Source organism: Somniosus microcephalus, chromosome 16, assembly GCF_052327205.1.
Source record: "Somniosus microcephalus isolate GS21.2 chromosome 16, FLI_Smic_1.0, whole genome shotgun sequence".
In the NCBI taxonomy this organism is placed as follows: Eukaryota; Metazoa; Chordata; class Chondrichthyes; order Squaliformes; family Somniosidae; genus Somniosus; species Somniosus microcephalus.
The window spans coordinates 95,733,117-95,751,910 of record NC_141002.1 but is presented as its reverse complement, the minus strand read 5'-3'; the positions used below and the strand labels follow the sequence as shown (position 1 = coordinate 95,751,910).

The 18,794-nt window shown below is 44.7% G+C and overlaps 1 long non-coding RNA gene across 1 annotated transcript; it reads right to left on the bottom strand.

Moving 5' to 3' along the window:
* Positions 1–16,193: 16,193 nt before the first annotated feature.
* Positions 16,194–18,284, bottom strand: LOC147106403 (uncharacterized). The gene is made up of 2 exons (XR_015081486.1): positions 18,113–18,284; positions 16,194–16,724 (listed from the first exon to the last, which is right to left on the bottom strand). It is a non-coding gene; the product is annotated as an uncharacterized LOC147106403 (long non-coding RNA).
* Positions 18,285–18,794: the final 510 nt, after the last annotated feature.

Here is an 18,794-nt window from a genome sequence, read left to right as displayed (position 1 = left end):
CAAAGCACTGGAGAGGTACCACCAACGCTGTCTCCGCAAGATCCTGCAAATCCATTGGCAGGATAGGCGCACCAATGTCAGTGTTCTTAGGCCAACATCCCCAGCAACGAAGCTTTGACCACACTCATCAGCTCCGATGGACGGGTCACATTGTCCGCATGCCCGATACGAGACTCTCAAAACAAGCACTCTACTCGGAGCTCCGGCACGGCAAGAGAGCCCCAGGTGGGCAGAAGAAATGCTTCAAGGACACCCTCAAAGCCTCCTTGAAAAAGTGTAACATCCCCACCGACACCTGGGAATCCCTGGCCCAAGACCGCACAAAGTGGAGGAGAAGCATCCGGGAAGGCGCCGAACACCTCGAGTCTCTTCGCCGGGAGCAAGCGGAAGCCAAGCGCAGGCAGCGCAAGGAGCGCATGTCAACCCAAGCACCCCACCCACCTGCCCCTTCAACCACCGTCTGCCTGTCACCTGCAAACTCATTTTTAATGTGGAAGCGAGTCATCCTCGGTTCCGAGGGACTGCCTAAGAAGAAGACTGTCTGACAAGTCTCTGATGAGTCCACCTCCTACCGCTCCGTGTCGTAAAAGACTGAAGCCGCAAGCTCCATCTCCTTCGATGGTCATACTGAACCAAAACATGGGCAGCACGGTGGCATAGTGGTTAGCACTGTTGCTTCACAGCGCCAGGGACCCGGGTTCGAATCTGGCCTCAGGTGACTGTCTGTGTGGAGTTTGCACATTCTCCCCGTGTTTGCGTGGGTTTCCTCCGGGTGCTCCGGTTTCCTCCCACAGTCCAAAGATGTGCGGGTTAGGTTGATTGGCTATGATAAATTGACCCTTAGTGTTAGGGGGATTAAATATATGGGGTTACGGGGATAGAGTGGGATATGTGTTGGTGTAGGGGTTACGGGGATCGGGTGGGATATGTGTCGGTGCAGGCTCGATGGGCCGAATGGCCTCTATCTGCACTGTGGGGTTTCTGTGATTTCTGTGATTCACAACCTTGGTGTCCCATTTGGCTACCCCTCTGAACCTCCCTCCCTAGCTTAGCGTCCATTTTACACCCATCAGTGGAGCACCGTATTGCCCCTCTGAATCTCAGCCGTGGCTCAGTGGGCAGCACCCTCGTCTCTGAGTCAGAAGGTTGTGGGTTCAAGTCCCACTCCAGAGACTTGAGCACAAAAGTCTAGGCTGACACGCCCAGTGCAATGCTGAGGGAGTGCTGCACTGTCGGAGGTGCCGTCTTTCACATGAGACGTTAAACCGAGGTCCCGTCTGCGCTCTCAGGTGAACGTAAAAGATCCCATGGCCACTATTTCAAAGAAGAGCAGGGGGAGTTATCCCCGGTGTCCTGGCCAATATTTATCCCTCAACCAACATCACTAAAAACAGATTATTTGGTCATTATATTGCTGTTTGTGGGAGCTTGCTGTGTGCAAATTGGCCACCGTGTTTCCTACATTGTAACAGTGACAATACTTCCAAAGTACTTCATTGGCTGTAAAGCACTTTGGGACTTCCTGAGGTTGTGAAAGGCACTACAGAAATGCAAGTCTGTCTTTTCCCTAGCTCAGCTTCTATCTGCTTAAATGTGAAGCACCATGGGATGTTTTGTTGCATTAAAGGTACTGTATGAATTCAAGTTTCCTATATCAATGCAACTTACTAGTTTGGCCCTCCTTTCTTTAACAGTAATTTAAGTAACATGCCATTTCATTTCTCCCCTCTAGATGGTGCTGTGTTTCAAGTGGCAAAGCGAAGATTTTTTTATATAACCTACTCCTTTTTCAATTTGTAGCATTGCATTTGTATTCACAGAAGCTTCCCCCAGATTGCAATAGCAGTATTGTATATCTACATCGCCAATCTCCCCAGTTTCCTCCTCATTAGCTGGCATTCAATCTCATGCTTTCCCTTGATGGGAATTGATTGTATTTGAAGATGGTTCGATCTTGGTAGACCTTATCAAGTTTGCAAGTTTAAATGGTAAAATTATTTTCAAAACCTATTAAATCATCATCATAGCTGTTTGGGGTTGGTTTAAGATATTGTATTTTGGAAATTTGAGGTTAGACAGCAAAACTTGTATTCTGGTGACTTCCAGTATGTTGAGCAGATATGAAAGCACATTGGTTTTCTACCTACCTTTTTTTTGAGCCAGGGTTCCCACTGTTGATTCCTGTCCATAGACTTCTGATAAGTGGCATGTGTAGACGTTGGATAAGGATAGAATTGTTCCACCAACACTCATTAGAAAGCCTTACGAGATTAGGCATTGCCACGGGGGTGAGGTAAATTTCGGCACAGCGGCTTTGTATACCACCGTGAGTCTGTGCCGTCAAAAAGGGAGGGCAAGAGGGGGAAAGTTTTACTGCTCCATGTTTTAGTAAAGTACATTTACATTTCCCTAGCCTGCAAATTTGAAATCACTTGCAGTTTTTAAAAAAAATCCTAGGACAATGTTGATGTGCTTCGAGGTTGAAAAGTGTTGGCTATCTTTGCGAAAATAGCTTTTATTTGTTGCAGCTTCGCCTTCTGCCATTGCTAAACAATACGAGGACTCGGATGCATTCTGCTTATGAGGTAGAAAAGAAACCTACAGGGTTAATAAGTCTTTACCATTATTTGTGAAGGTTACATGACTGACGTCATAGTCACAAGTGGGTGGTTTGTGTATTCACAGGGCTTGCTTTGGTTTTTGACCATTTCTGCCTCTATATAGGAAGGAGTACACAAACAGCACTCCTGGAATCAGTCACCACTGTTGGAGGAACAAACAAGCTTGCATTTATATAGCGCCTTTCATTATTTATGGGCATCCCAAAGTGCTTGACAGACAATAAAGTACTTTTGAAGTGTAGTCATTGTTGTAGTGTAGAACCTGTACCTTCACAAAGAGTCATGGTGTGGAGATGCCGGTGTTGGACTAGGGTGGACAAATGTAAGAAGTAACACAACACCGTCCAGCAGTTTTATTTGAAATCACAAGCTTTTGGAGCGCTGCTCCTTCGTCAGGTGAAGTGGAGAGATGCATATAGGCACAGCTTATATAGTCAGAGAATAATGCCAGGTGATTACAGGTAATCTTTCTAACTGCCATTTATCACACCTCGGCAGAGAGATAGTCACAGCAATCAAAGGTGTGAATGGTGTCCAAACAGGTTAGTCAGGAAAACATTACATCAGAGAACAATGAGGTGGGGTCACAAGGCGTCAAATGTTGCAGATGCTGCGGTCTGTATGAAAAACAAAAAACAGACAAAAAAACTTTTTTTTTGCTGGAAATCATAGCAGGTCCGGCCGCATCTGTGTAGAGAGAACAAGCCAACGACGACTCGAGTCTGGGTGACCTTACGTCAGGTGGGGTTACATGTAGCGTGACATGAACCCAAGATCCCGGTTGAGGCCGTCCTCATGAGTGCGGAACTTGGCTATCAGTTTCTGCTCTTCGATTTTGCGTTGTGTCTCTCGAAGGCTGCCTTGGAGAACGGACACCGCGCAACAATCGCCAGGCAGGAGTGTTCCCTCCCAGTCAGGGAACACTTCAGCAGTCAAGGACATTCAGCCTCCGATCTTCGGGTAAGCATTCTCCAAGGCGGCCTTCGAGACACACGACAACGCAAAATCGTAGAGCAGAAACTGATAGCCAAGTTCCGCACTCATGAGGACGGCCTCAACCGGGATCTTGGGTTCATGTCACGCTACATGTAACCCCACCTGATGTAGGGTCACCCAGACTCGAGTAGTCATTGGCTTGTTCTCTCTACACAGATGCGGCCGGACCTGCTGTGATTTCCAGCAAAAAAACATTTTTTTGTCTGTTTTTTGTTTTTCATACAGACCCTAGCATCTGCAACATTTGACCCCTTGTGACCCCACCTCATTGTTCTTTGATGTAATGTTTTCCTGACTAACCTGTTTGGACACCATTCACACCTTTGATTGCTGTGACTATCTCTCTGCCGAGGTGTGATAAATGGCAGTTAGAAAGATTACCTATAATCATCTGGCATTATTCTCTGACTATATAAGCTGTGTCTTTATGCATCTCTCCACTTCACCTGACGAAGGAGCAGCGCTCCGAAAGCTTGTGATTTCAAATAAAACTTGGACTATAACCTGGTGTTGTGTGACTTCTTACATTTTTCACAAAGAGTGGCAGAAGTTTTTCTAAAAATCCGGTCAGCTACCTGGGCAATCTACATGAGGGCTGCTGGCATTAGTGGGTCTGTATCCCAGCATGAGTTGCTGCTTTTGGGAGGGGATGGGAGAGCAGGAAGTTTACGTAGCATTTACAGCACAAACAGGCCATTCAGCCCAACTGGTCCATGCTCCACACGAGTCTCCTCACACCCTACTTCACCTATCACCTTCTGTTCTCCCTCATGTACTTATCTAGCTTCCCCTTAAATACATCTATGCTATTTGCCTCTGGTAACAAGTTCCACATCCTAACCACTCTCTGGGTCGAGAAGTTTCTCCTGAATTCCTTATTGGATTTATTAGTAACTATCTTGTATTTGTGGCCCTGAGTTTTGGCCTCTTTCTCTCCCCCCCCCCCCCCCCTCCCCTCCAGTGGAAACATCTTCTCTGCACCTACCCTGTTGAACCCCTTCATAATTTTTAAAGACCTCTATTAGGTCACCCCTTGGTTTTCTTTTTCCCTAGAGAAAAAAGCCCCCAACCTGAAATTGATGAGCAGTTGCCACCGCCCTGTGTTCTGTTCACAATGAGGTACAATTCCCTGGATTTGCCTACTTAGAGCAGTGGCCTTAAAATGACAGGCCAAGTTAGCAGTTGAACATTGCAGCTGTGAGCAATGATGCAGGAGAAACTATTGGGGGAAAACTTGGTGTGTCGGGTGGTGCAGCTTTAAAACTAGTCATGACATTGCAGCAGGAAAAACGGGATCAATTTAGATTCTGCACAACAAAACTGATTTAAATTGATTTGAACTAGATTCTCAAATTGATGTGTACAGTAGGGTGCATGATGAGTGATGGAGCAATATAGGACTACTTCATAAATCAACTGGAAAAATAGTACAATTTGATTCTAAAGGAGCGAGTACTGTCATTTTACTTTGGGTTACTTCAAGAGCATATCCATGCACTGCTAAAACATTGATTCATGAAGCATTACTGAAATAAAAGAATATTGAGGGGCAAATAGAGATTCATTTTGGATAGAAGAATCTACATGTGCATTTGTTTTTTTTTAAACCTTGCACGGGCTCGAGTCGGTCTCTGATTACCTGCTACATGAATCCACTTTCCTCCAGAGACTGGTCACCTAAGTAATTCACTGGATGAACCACTATGAAAGAGCGGGAGGGGGGGGAGGGAGGCGGGTGTCCTCTGGGTTTGTCAAATTGAATTTTAACCCTGTCTCTGGCCTTGGGGCAGAATGATGGTGGTGGTGGTGGTGGTGGTGGTGAGGAGTTCCCATGCCTGTTTGTTGGGCAGTCCACACAGACAACCAGCAGCTTGCAAAGGGTGAAACATAGAAACATAGAAGATAGGAGCAGGAGTAGGCCATTCGGCCCTTCGAGCCTGCTCTGCCATTCAATGAGATCATGGCTGATCATCCAAATTCAGTACCCTGTCCCTGCCTTCTCCCCATATCCCTTGATCCCTTTAGCCTTAAGAAATATATCCAACTCTTTCTTGAATATATTTAATGAACTGGCCTCCACCGCCCTCTGTGGCAGAGAATTCCACAGGTTCACCACTCTCTGGGTGAAGAAATTCCTCCTCATTTCAGTCCTAAATGGCCTACCCTTTATCCTTAGACTATGACCCCTGGTTCTGGACTCCCCGACCATCGGGAACATCCTTCCAGCATCTAGTCTGTCCAGGCCTGACAGAATTTTATAGGTTTCGATGAGATCCCCTCTCAATCTTCTAAACTCCAGTGAGTATAAGCCCAATCGACACAATCTCTCCTCATACGTCATTCCTGCCATCCCAGGTATCAGCCTGGTGAATCTTCGCTGCACTCCTTCCATGGCAAGAACGTCCTTCCTCAGATAAGGCGACCAAAACTGCACACAATACTCAAGGTGCGGTCTCACCAAGGCCCTGTACAACTGTAGCAAGACATCCTTGTTCCTGTACTCGAACCCTCTTGCTACGAAGGCCAGCATTCCACAACAACACCCAGGTCTCTCTGCACTTCCCCTTCTCCCAATCTATTGCCATTCAAATAATAATCTGCCTTCCTGTTTTTGCCACCAAAGTGGATAACCTCACATTTATCCACATTATAGTGCATTTGCCATGTTTCTGCCCAATCACCTAACCTGTCCAAATCATACTGGAGTTTCATGACCTCCTCCTCACAGCATACCCTCCCACCCAGCTTTGTGTCGTCTGCAAATTTGGAGATATTACATCCAATTCCCTCGTCCAGATCATTAATATATATTGTGAACAGCTGGGGTCCTAGGACCGATCCTTGCGGTACCCCACTAGTCACTGCCTGCCACTCGGAAAACGACCCGTTTATTCCAACTCTTTGCTTTCTGTCCGCCAACCAGTTCTCTATCCAAGTCAATACCTTGCCCCCAATCCCATGTGCCTTAATTTTGCATGCTAATCTCTTATGCGGGACCTTATCGAAAGCCTTCTGAAAGTCCAAATACACCACATCCACTGGTTCTCCCTTATCTATTTTACCAGTTACATCCTCAAAAAATTCCATTAGATTAGTCAAGGATGATTTACCTTTTGTAAATCCATGTTGACTTTGTCCAATCCTGTCACTGCTTTCCAAGTGCTCTGCTATTACATCTTTTATAATGGACTCTAGCATTTTCCCCACTACCGATGTCAGGCTTACCGGTCTATAATTCCCCGCTTTTTCTCTACCACCTTTTTTGAACAGTGGGGTAACATTCGCTACCCTCCAATCCATGTTCCAGAGTCTATCGAGTTCTGGAAGATGACCAGCAATGCATCTACTATTTCTAGGGCCACTTCCTTAAGTACCCTGGGATGTAGATTATCAGGCCCTGGGGATTTATCAGCCTTCAGTCCCCTCAATTTTCCTAACACCAGTTCCCTACAAATACTGATTTCTTTCAGTTCCAGCCTTTCATCAGACTCTATGTTCCCCGGCATTTCTGGGAGGTTATTTGTGTCCTTCTTTGTGAAGACAGAACCAAAATATGTATTTAGTTGGTCTGCCATTTCTTTGTTCCCCATTATAAATTCCCCCAATTCTGACTGCAAGGGACCTATGCTTGACTTCAATCTTTTTCTCTTCACATATCTATAAAAGCTTTTACAGTCAGTTTTATGTTCCCTGCAAGCTTACTCTCATTCTATTTTCCCTTTCTTAATTAATCCCTTTGTCCTCCTTTGTTGAGTCCTAAACTGCTCCCAATCCTCAGGATTATTGCTTTTCTGGCAAATTTTAAAAGATTTGGTGGGTGGGGTGGGGGGCAGGGGGTGAAGAAAGAGATAATGGCCCAGAAATTCGGGTCCCAATGCGTGCGTACGGACGGAGTACTCACGCGTGGACCCGATGGACGTGCCGGAATCTTGCATGCACTACGCATGCGCGGGAAACCGGCATTTCCGATCCTCTGAACCAAGGGGTTCAGAGGTCAAACGCGTGCGCGCAGGAGTCTGCACGTGCGCGTTGAACTTTTTTTTTCTAGGTTTGCCCGTGCATGAAGGCCTCCACTTTTTACACTTGAAAAAAGCAGACGTAAGGACTTAATTTTAAAAGGTAAGTGGTCTAATAATTAGAATTTGAAATTTTTTTCACAGGTTTATTATTTTTAAAGACTTTACAGTAAGGTATTTTTAGCCCCGATTTTTTATAAAATTATTTTTTTCAAAAATTTAAATTATTGTTTAAAATAGTTATTTATAGTTCATTTAAATAGTGTGATTTTTAAAAAAATTTATTTCAAGTTTAAGTACTGTTTTGGGCGCCCGGAGTTTTCATGAGTTTGACAGTTCTTACTGTCAAACTCATGAATGAACTTTTGCAACCTCCGATTGGTTGTCCAGTGCTCATGTGATCCCAGCCGACGCATCGCACTAAGTACGCCGCTGGGTCACGCAAGCACAGTACGCTGGGAGCTGGAGCGGGCCACAGACAGGAAATCCACGCAGGCCAGGCTTCAACTGTCGGCGCGCTAGGTAAGTGTAGGTCGGGGGCTTGCACCCGCGGGAAGCGCCCGACACGAATTTCTGGGCCATTGTTCATCCAAAGATCTTCTGTGACATTTATTAAGGTCTTGGCTGTTTTTAGGAAGGTCACTAGATTAAATGCTGTCGACCCATCTCCTTGTTTTGTTTGTATTATCAGTAGGATTGTTCTCTTAATTGTGCCACCAAACAAAATGGCAGTGAGGATCTTTTTGAAACTGGAGCAATAAATCCAGTAGGAAAATAGGGAGAAATTTCTTCGCTCGAGAGTGGTGAGAATGTGGAACTTGAGAGTGGTTGAGGCAAATGGCTTGGATGCTTTCAAAAGGAAACTAGACGAGTACTTGAGAGCAAAGGGGATAGAAAGATATGCAGAGATTAGGTAGATGGAATGGGAGGAGACTCGTGTGGCTAGTTGGGCCGAATGGCCTGTTTCCGTGCTGTATATTCTATAATTGCTGTGAAGATTGTACACTTCAGACTCCTACCTATTCAAGAACATGGCTTGGTCTGGTTGCTATGTGTAATGGCATCATAATGCCTTTTACATAGGATATACGGCACAGAAACCAGCCATTCGGCCCAACCAGTCCATGCCGGTGTTTATGCTCCACTCGAGCCTCCTCCCGTCTTTCCTCCTCTAATTCTATCAGCAGAACCCTCTATTCCCTTCTCCCTCCTAAGCTTGTCTAGCCTCCATTTAAATGCATCGATACTATTCGCTTCAACCACTCCCTGTGGTAGCGAGTTCCACATTCTCACCACTCTTTGGGTAAAGAAGTTTCTCCTGAATTCCCCATTGGATTTCTTGGTGACTATCTTATATTGATGGCCTCTAGTTATGCTCTTCCCCACAAGTGGAAACATTCTCTCTGTATCCACTCTATCAAAACCTTTCATAATTTTAAAGACCGCTATTAGGTCACCCCTCAGCCTTTTTTTTTTCAAGAGAAAAGAGACCCAGCCTGTTCATCCTTTCCTGATATGTATACCCTCGCATTTCTGGTATCATCCTTGTAAATCTTCCCTGCGCCTTCTCCAGTGTCTCCTTTTTATAACATGGCGACCAGAACTGTACGTAGTGGTCTAACCAAGGTTCGATACAGGTTTAGCATAACTTCCCTACTTTTCAATTCTATACCTCAAGAAATAAACGTTAGTGCTTGGTTTGCTTTTTTTATGGTCTTGCTAACCTGTGTCGCAACTTTTAGTGATTTGTGTATTTGTACTTTGAGATCCCTTTGTTCCTCTACCTGACCTAGACTCGTGACCTCCCTATTCTTCCTAACAAAATGTAATACCTCACATTTATCTGTGCTGATCTTCATTTGCCAATTATATGCCCATTCTGCAAGTTTATTAATGTCCTCCTGTAACTTATTGCAGTCCTCCTCAGTATTGACTATTCCCCACCCACCCTCCAAATTTGGTGTCATCCGCAAATTTAGAAATTGTGTTTTTGATTCCAAAGTGTAAATTGTGAACAACAGTGGTCCCAGCTCTGATCCTTGTGGAACACCACTACCCACCTTCTGCCACTGTGAATAGCTACCCTTTACTCCTACTCTCTGCTTTCTGTCCTGAAGCCAGCCAGTAATCCATTCTGCTACTTTCTGACTCCACATTCTCTGACCTTGTTCATCAGTCTATTATGGGGTACCTTATCGAAAGCCTTTTGAAAATCCAGATAAATTACATCTTCTGCATTACCATTGTCTACTCTCTGTTAACTCTTCAAAAAATTCAATGGCCCAGAAATTCGGGTCGGAGGCTTCCCGCGGGTGCAAGCCTCCAACCTACACTTACCTTGCGCGCCGGCCATTGACCTGTGGGCCCACATGGGATTCCGATCCTGGGCCTCCTCCAACTGCCGGCGCGCAGTGCTTGCGTATCCCAGGGGCGCAGTTAGTTTGATGCGTCCCCTGGGATCACATGGGCCATGGAGAGCCAATGGTAGCAGGGAAATGCCCATTCATAAAATTGACAGGAAGAGCTGTCAAAACTATAAATACTATAAGCCCCAAAACATCACTAAAACTTCAAATAATTTTTTTTTTTAAAAATCACATTTTTAAAATAACTAAATTACATAAAATAACTATTTTAAACTAATTAAAATTTTTGAAAAAATTACATTTTCTAACGGGGCTAAAGATAAAGAAAGGTAAGTTTAAAGTATTTAAAAATAATAAACCTGTGGGGAAAAAAATGTGTTAATTTTAATTAATTCACCACTTACCTTGTTAAAAGCAGGCCTTGTGCCTGCTTTTTACATGTGTAACTCCTGGAGACTTACCCTCCCGGAGAAACCTGCAAAAAAAAGTAAGATCTAGGCGCACGCGCTGCCTCCCCGGCGTACGCATTCGACCTCTGAACCCTTTCCTTTGAGGGAACGGAAGTTCCGGTTTCCTGTGCATGCACGAAACCGGCACTTCCGTTGGGCCTACGGGTGAGTACCCTGTGCGTACTCACCCGAGGGGACCCGAAACATAGAAGATAGGAGCAGGAGTAGGCCATTTGGCCCCTCGAGCCTGCTCTGCCATTCAATGCGATCATGGCTGATCATCCAAATTCAGTACCCAGTCCCTGCTTTCTCCCCATACCCCTTGATCCCTTTAGCCTTAAGAAATATATCCAACTCCTTCTTGAATATATTTAATGTATTGGCCTCTACTGCCTTCTGTGGTAGAGAATTCCACAGGTTCACCACTCTCTGGGTGAAGAAATTCCTCCTCATCTCTGTCCTAAATGGCCTACCCCTTATTCTTAGACTGTGACGCCTGGTTCTGGACTCCCCGACAATCGGGACCATCCTTCCTGCATCTAGTCTGTCCAGTCCTTTCATAATTTGCCCAATCACCCAACCTGTCCAAATCATCCTGTAGTTTCTCGGCATCCTCCTCACAGCACACACGCCCACCCAGCTTTGTGTCGTCTGCAAATTTGGAGATATTACATCTGGTTCCCTTGTCTAGATCATTAATATATATTGTGAATAGCTGGGGTCCAAGGACCGATCCCTGCGGTACCCCACTAGTCACTGCCTGCCACTCAGAAAAAGACCCGTTTATTCCAACTCTTTTTGCTTTCTATCTGCCAACCAGTTCTCGATCCAAGTCAATACCTTGCCCCCAATCCCATGTGCCTTAACTTTACACGCTAATCTCTTATGCGGGACCTTATCGAAAGCCTTCTGAAAGTCCAAATACACCACATCCACTGGTTCTCCCTTATCTATTTTACCAGTTACATCCTCAAAATTCCAGTAGATTAGTCAAGCACGATTTACCTTTTGTAAATCCATGTTGACTTTGTCCTATCCTGTCATATCCTGTCACACTTTTCCAAGTGTTCTGCTATTACATCTTTTATAATGGACTCTAGCATTTTCCCCACTACCGATGTCAGGCTTGCCGGTCTGTAATTCCCCGTTTTCTCTCTACCACCTTTTTTGAATAGTGGGGTAACTTTAGCTACCCTCCAATCCATGGGTACTGTTCCAGATTCCATCGAATGTTGGAAGACGATCAGCAATGCATCTATTATTTCTTGGGCCACTTCCTTAAGTACCCTAGGATGTAGATTATCAGGCCCTGGGGATTTATCGGCCTTCAATACCATCAATTTCCCTAACACCATTTCCCTACAAATACTGATTTCTTTCAGTTCCTCCCTTTCATCAGACCCTATGTTCCCCGACATCTCTGGGAGGTTATTTGTGTCCTCCTTTGTGAAGACAGAACCAAAATATGTATTTAATTGGTCTGCCATTTCTTTGTTCCCCATTATAAATTCCCCTGATTCTGACTGCAAGGGACCTACGCTTGACTTCACCAATCTTTTTCTCTTCACATATCTATAAAAGCTTTTACAGTCAGTTTTTATGTTCCCTGCAAGCTTATTCTCATTCTATTTTCCCTTTCTTAATTAATCCATTTGTCCTCCTTTGTTGAATCCTAAACTGCTCCCAATCTTCTGGTTTACTGCTTTTTCTGGCCAATTTATATGTCCTCTCCTTGGATCTTATGCTATCCCTAATTTCCCTTGTTAGCCACGGTTGAGTCACCTTTTTTGTTTTATTTTTATGCCAAACTGGGATGAACAAGTTCTGTAGTTCATCCATGCGGTCTTTGAATGTTTGCCATTGCCTATCCACCATCAACCCTTTGAGTGACATTCCCCAATCAATCCTACCCAACTCGCGCCTCAGACCATCGTAGTTTCCCTTATTTAAATTCAGGACCCTAGTCTCTGAGTCAACTGCTTCATTCTCCATCTTAATGAAGAATTCGATCATATTATGATCGCTCTGACCCAAGGGGCCTCGTACAACAAGATTGCTAATTAATCCTTTCTCGTTACACAACACCCAGTCTAAGATGGCCTGATCTCTGGTTGGTTCCTCGACATACTGGTCCAGGAAACCATCCCGTAAACACTCCAGGAATTCCTCCTCCACAGTATTGTTACTAATTTGGTTAGCCCAATCTATATGTAGATTAAAGTCACCCATGATGACTGCTGTGCCCTTATTGCACGCTTCTCTAATTTCCCTTTTAATGCCATCCCCAACCTCTGCATTACTGTTTGGAGGTCTATATACCACTCCCACTAGCGTTTTCTGCCCCTTGGTATTTCTCAGTTCTACCCATACAGATTCCACATCATCAGAGCTAATATCCTTCCTTACAATTGTGTTAATCCCTTCTTTAACCGGCAATGCTACCCCACCTCCCTTTCCTTTTACCCATCTTTCCTGAATATTGAATACCCCTGGATGTTGAGTTCCCAGCCTTGGCCACCCTGGAGCCATGTTTCCGTAATCCCAATCAAATCATATTCGTTTACCTCTATTTGCGCAGCTAATTCATCCACCTTATTATGAATGCTCCTCGCATTAAGACACAAAGCCTTCAGGCTTGTTTTTTTAATGCTCTTAGACCTATTAGCATTATTATTTACTGTGGCCATGTTTGATTTTAACCTTTGATTTCTCTGACTGCCACTTTTGTTTTTCTCCTTCCTATCTTTTGCTTTTATCCTTGTTTCCCTTTCCTCTGTCCCCTTGCTGAGGTTCCCAACCCGCTGTCATTTTAGTTTAAACCCTCCCCCAGAGCACTAGCAAACACTCCCCCTAGGACATTGGCCCCGGCCCTGCCCAGGTGCAAACCGTCCGGTTTGAACTGGTCCCATCTCCCCCAGAACCGGTTCCAATGTCCCAGGAATTTGAATCCCTCCCCCTCGCACCATTCCTCCAGCCACGTATTCATCTGAAATATCCTTCTATTTCTACTCTGACTAGCACGTGGCACTGGTAGCAATCCTGAGATTACTACCTTTTGAGGTCCTATTTTTTAATTTACCTCCTAACTCCCTATATTCAGCTTTTAGGACCTCATCCCGTTTTTTACCTATATCGTTGGTACCTATGTGCACCACGACAACTGGCTGTTCACCCTCCCCTTCCAAGATGTTCTGCAGCCGCTCTGAGACATCCTTGACCCTTGCACCAGGGAGGCAACACACCATCCTGGAGTCTCGTTTACGGCCGCAGAAACGCCTATCTATTCCCCTTACAATGGAATCCCCTATTACTATAGCTCTACCTCTCTTTCCTCCCGTCCTGTGTAGCAGAGCCACCCCTGGTGCCACGAAGTTGGCTGCTGCTACCTTCCTCTGATAAGCCATCCCCCCCAACAGTACTCAAAGTGGTGTATCTGTTTGAGAGGGGGATGTCCACAGGGGACTCCTGCACTACCTGCCTGCACCTAGTACTCTGTCTGTTGGTCACCCATTCCCATTCTGCCTGTCCAACCTTTGCCTGCGGTGTGACCAACTGATCAAACGTGATATCCACGACGTCCTGAGCCTCGCGAATGGTCCAACATGTATCCAATCGCAGCTCCAGCGCCGCAGTGCGGTCTGCCAGTAGCTGCAGCTGGACACACTTCCTGCACACATGGTTGTCAGGGACATAGGAAGTGTCCCTGAGTTCCCACATAGCGCAGGAGGAGCATACCACGGCACCGGGCTGTCCTGCCATGACTTACCCTTTAATTAATTGCAATTAAATTAAATTAAATCAAATCAATCCCACCAATTACACTACAGTTAAATGGTATATTTAAGGGCCCTGGTTTACAAACAATCCCCGCTACACCACAGAGACTTTAGAAACTATAAACCACAGAGTTAAAGTTTATAAAGAGAGAAATACTCACGAACCAATCACTTACCTGCTTTCTGGTGACGTCACACTTCGATTACTTTTTACTTCTCTCCCTCTCTCTGAGATTGGAGACTGGAGATTAGTACGCTCTGAGGCTTACCTGGTCCCTGGCGCCTCTTTAAATACTCGCCGCCGCCGAGATTCCCGCCGCCGTTCGCGCCGCTCTGAATTTCTGGGCCAATAAGGTTGGTCAAGCAAGACTTTCCTTTTTGAAATCCATGTTGACTATTTATATTTTTGGTTTCTAGATGTTCTTCTATTTTCTCCTTTAGGAGAGATTCCAATATTTTTCCTACCACCAATGTTAAGCTGACTGGTCTATAATTCCCTGGACATGTTCTATTCCCCATCTTAAATATCGGTATTACGTTAGCTATCTGCCAGTCCTCTGGCACTATACCTTTTTCTAACAAATTATTAAATATGCGTAGTAATGCCTCTGCTATCTCTTCCCTAGATTCTTTTAAAATGCGTGGATGCAATCCATCTGGACCAGGGGTTTTATCATCTTTGAGTGTGATTAATTTATTTAATATGTCCTTTTTTTTATTTTAAATGCGCTTATCTCATTACTAATCTCATCATCCAATGTCATGTCCACCTGTTCTATCTCCCTGGTAAATACTGAAACAAAATAATTATTTAATATTTCTACCATCTCTCTACCGTTGCCTGTGGTTTTATCCTGTCTATCCCTTAATGGCCCTATTTTATACTACACATAGCCATCAGAGCAATTTTCCGTGTTTAAATTTGCAACCTGCTACAACGGTTGATCAGTGCCATCATAATTAGCAATAATGTAGGTTGCTCCAAGGCAGAAATTTCCAAGCTTTCGTCCTTGTGGATTGCTATAGTTAGATGCAATGCAGCCTTTCACACCACATATTAAACCAATATTCCTATTAATTTGCAAACATCTCGAACCTCAGATGCTAACGGGTCTTGGTGTTCTAGATTAGGATGTATCCACTATTACAACACTTCAAAAAGTACTTCACTGGCTGTAAAGCGCTTTGGGACATCCTAAGGTTGTGAAAGGTGCTATATAAATGCCAGTTCCTTCTTGGCCTGTGCAAAACCTCCAGTTTCGATACCCATGTTTTAGGGGACTTTTTTTTATTTGTTTATGGGATGTGGGCGTCGCTGGCAGGGCTGGCATTTATTGCCCATCCCTAGTTGCCCCTTGAGAAGGTGGTGGTGAGCTGCCTTCTTGAACTGCTGCAGTCCGTGTGGTGAAGGTGCTCCCACAGTGCTGTTAAGGAGGGAGTTCCAGGATTTTGACCCAGCGACGATGAAAGATCGGCAATATATTTCCAAGTCAGGATGGTGTGTGACTTGGAGGGGAACTTGGAGGTGCTGGTGTTCCCATGCGCCTGCTGCCCTTGTCCTTCTAGGTGGAAGAGGTCGTGGGTTTAGGAGGTGCTGTCGAAGAAGCCTTGGCGAGTTGCTGCAGTGCATCTTGTAGATGGTACACACTGCAGTCACGGTGCGCCAGTGGTGGAGGGAGTGAATGTTTAAGGTGGTGGATGAGGTGCCAATCAAGCGGGCTGCTTTGTCCTGGATGGTGTCGAGCTTCTTGAGTGTTGTTGGAGCTTCTGTAGCAACTCCTTTCCTATCCACCCCTACAACATAATCAGACCCAGTTAATTTTTGTTTAATTCTTGCATATGTTTGTGCTGTGAGGGTAAGGGATGTCTGGGATTTTTTTTTTGCTTTTTACCATGCAGTATCCGTATTGACCTTCCTAAGTGTCTGGTAATTTGACTTTTTAGCTGAATGGATTTGAGAACAAAGATATATTGAGTGGTTTATGTAATTCATTTAAACAATTACAAACCGTTTTTTGAATTTTACAAGGAGAGAAGAGTTGGATGACTTAAACAAGATTTCATATATTATTGCTGTGATTGCTCACTTGCTGTGTGTAAAGTCTTTCATATGGTAGTAGCAAAAAGCAACAAATTAAGTATCAATACCCAAGTCTGATAGCCAGGTAAAAATGTTCGGTGTAACAGTGTGGATATCTTGTCGGCTGCCTGCGAGTTTCCTCAGGGCAGTGCTCAATGATGTGCTCCAGGGTCTGATCAGGAGCTCCACAGTCGCCTGATGGGGATGCTTTAACCTTCCACCTGTGGAGAAGGTGGCAGCATCTACCATGACCGGTTCTGAGGTGGTTGATGGTTGTCCACTGTTTGCGAGGAAGGTTTGATCCTTCAGGTTGTACTGTGAGGTCCTCTATAAGGAATCTGGTATGTCAGTTCTTCCAAGCATTTTGCCATCGGTCATCAGGGGGGATCGCTGAAGGACTTCGGTGATGGTCCAAAATGGCTGTGTAAAGTAAAGCAGCTTAATAATTAGTCTTGTTGGAGAAGCACTTGTAAATGTGTGAGCTGCAATATCCAGTTCAAATCATGAGAGTGCTATTTTTACAACCTGGGTTATGCTATCTTCTAATTAGATTTTGGACAATACAGGCACGGACCTAAATTTAAGAAATGTGGCCACTTACAGGTGTGACCAGTAGTGCTGGTGCCTGAGAATATCGAAGGCAGATGCAAAATTTGTAACGCCAGGTAAAGTGGAACATGACCAAGTGCAGAGTAAAGCTACCTCTACCCTATCAACGTGCTTTGAACTTTGTCTCAGAAAGCACCCCCAATTGTACCTTGATGGCCTTTTTATATTTCTGTTGCCAGTCATTGAGTGCATTGTCATCTGTTCCAGATGGAGTAATTTGGGGCCCATAGATTCATAGATTGGTTACAACACAGAAGAAGGCCATTCGGCCCGTCGAGCCCGTGCCGGCTCTCTGCAAGAGCACTTCAGCTAGTCCCACTCCCCCGCCCTTTCCCCGTAGCCCTGCAATTTTTTTTCCTTCAGGTACTTATCCAACTCCTTTTTGAAAGTTGTGATTGAGTCTGCCTCCAGCATTGCATTGCATTCCAGATCCTAACCACACGCTGAGTAAAAAGGTTTTCCGTCATGTCACCTTTGGTTTTTCTGCCAATCACACTAATTCTGTGTCCTCTGGTTCTCGACACTTCTGCCAATGGGAACAGTTTCTCTCTATCTACTCTGTCCAGACTCCTCGTGATTTATAACACCTCTATCAAATCTCCTCTCGATCTTCTCTGCTCCAAGGAGAACAACCCCAGCTTTTCCAGTTTATCCACGTAACTGAAGTCCCTCATCACTGGAATCATTCTTGTAAATCTTTCCTAAAGTGCGGTGCCCAGAATTGGACACAATACTCCAGTTGAGGCCGAACCAGTGTTTTATACAAGTTCATCATAATTTCCATGCTTTTGTACTCTATACCTCTATTCATGAAGCCCAAGATTCTGTAAGCTTGTTTAACTGCTTTCTCAACCTGCCCTGCCACCTTCAAAGATTTGTGCACATATACCCCCAGGTCTCTCTGTTCATGCACCCCCTTTAGGATTGTACCCTTTAGTTTATATTTTCTCTCTTCATTCTTTCTACCAAAATGTATCACTTTGCACTTTTCTGCGTTAAATTTCAACTGCCCATTCCATCAGCCTGTCTATGTCCTCTTGAAGTCTATCACTATCCTCCTCAATGTTCACTATACTTCCAAGTTTTGTGTCATCTGCAAAATTTGAAATTGTGCCCTGTACACCCACATCCAAGTCATTAATATATATCAAGAAAAGCAGTGGTCCTAGAACCGACCCCTTGGGAACACCACTGTATACCTTCCTCCAGTCCAAAAAACAACCGTTCACCGCGACTCTCTGTTTCCTGTCACTTAGCCAATTCCGTATCCATGCTGCCACTGTCCCTTTTATTCCATGGGCTTCAACTTTGCTGGCAAGCCTATTATGTGGCACTTTGTTGAACACCTTTTGGAAATCCATGTACACCACATCAACCGCATTGCCCTCATCAATCCTCTGTTACCTCATCAAAAAACTCAAATCTTCTTTGTTACCTCATCAAAAAACTCAATCAAGTTAGTTAAACATGATTTGCCTTTAACAAATCCGTGCTGGCTTTCCTTAATTAATCCACACTTGTCCAAGTGACTGTTAATTTTGTCCCCGATTACTGTTTCTAAAAGCTTCCCCACTACCGAGGTTAAACTGACTGGCCTGTAGTTGCTGGGTTTATCTTTACACCCTTTTTGAACAATGGTGTAACATTTGCAATTCTCCAGTCCTCTGGCACCATCCCCCCCCCCTTTCTAAGGAGGATTGGAAGATTATGGCCAGTACCTCTGCGATTTCTTCCTTCACTTCCCTCAGCATCCTAGGATGCATCTCATCTGGTCCTGGTGACTTACCTACTTTAGGTACAGCCAGCCTTTCTAGTACCACCTCTAACAATTTTTATCCCATCCAGTATCTCCTCTACCTCCTCCTTCATTGCTTATAGCAG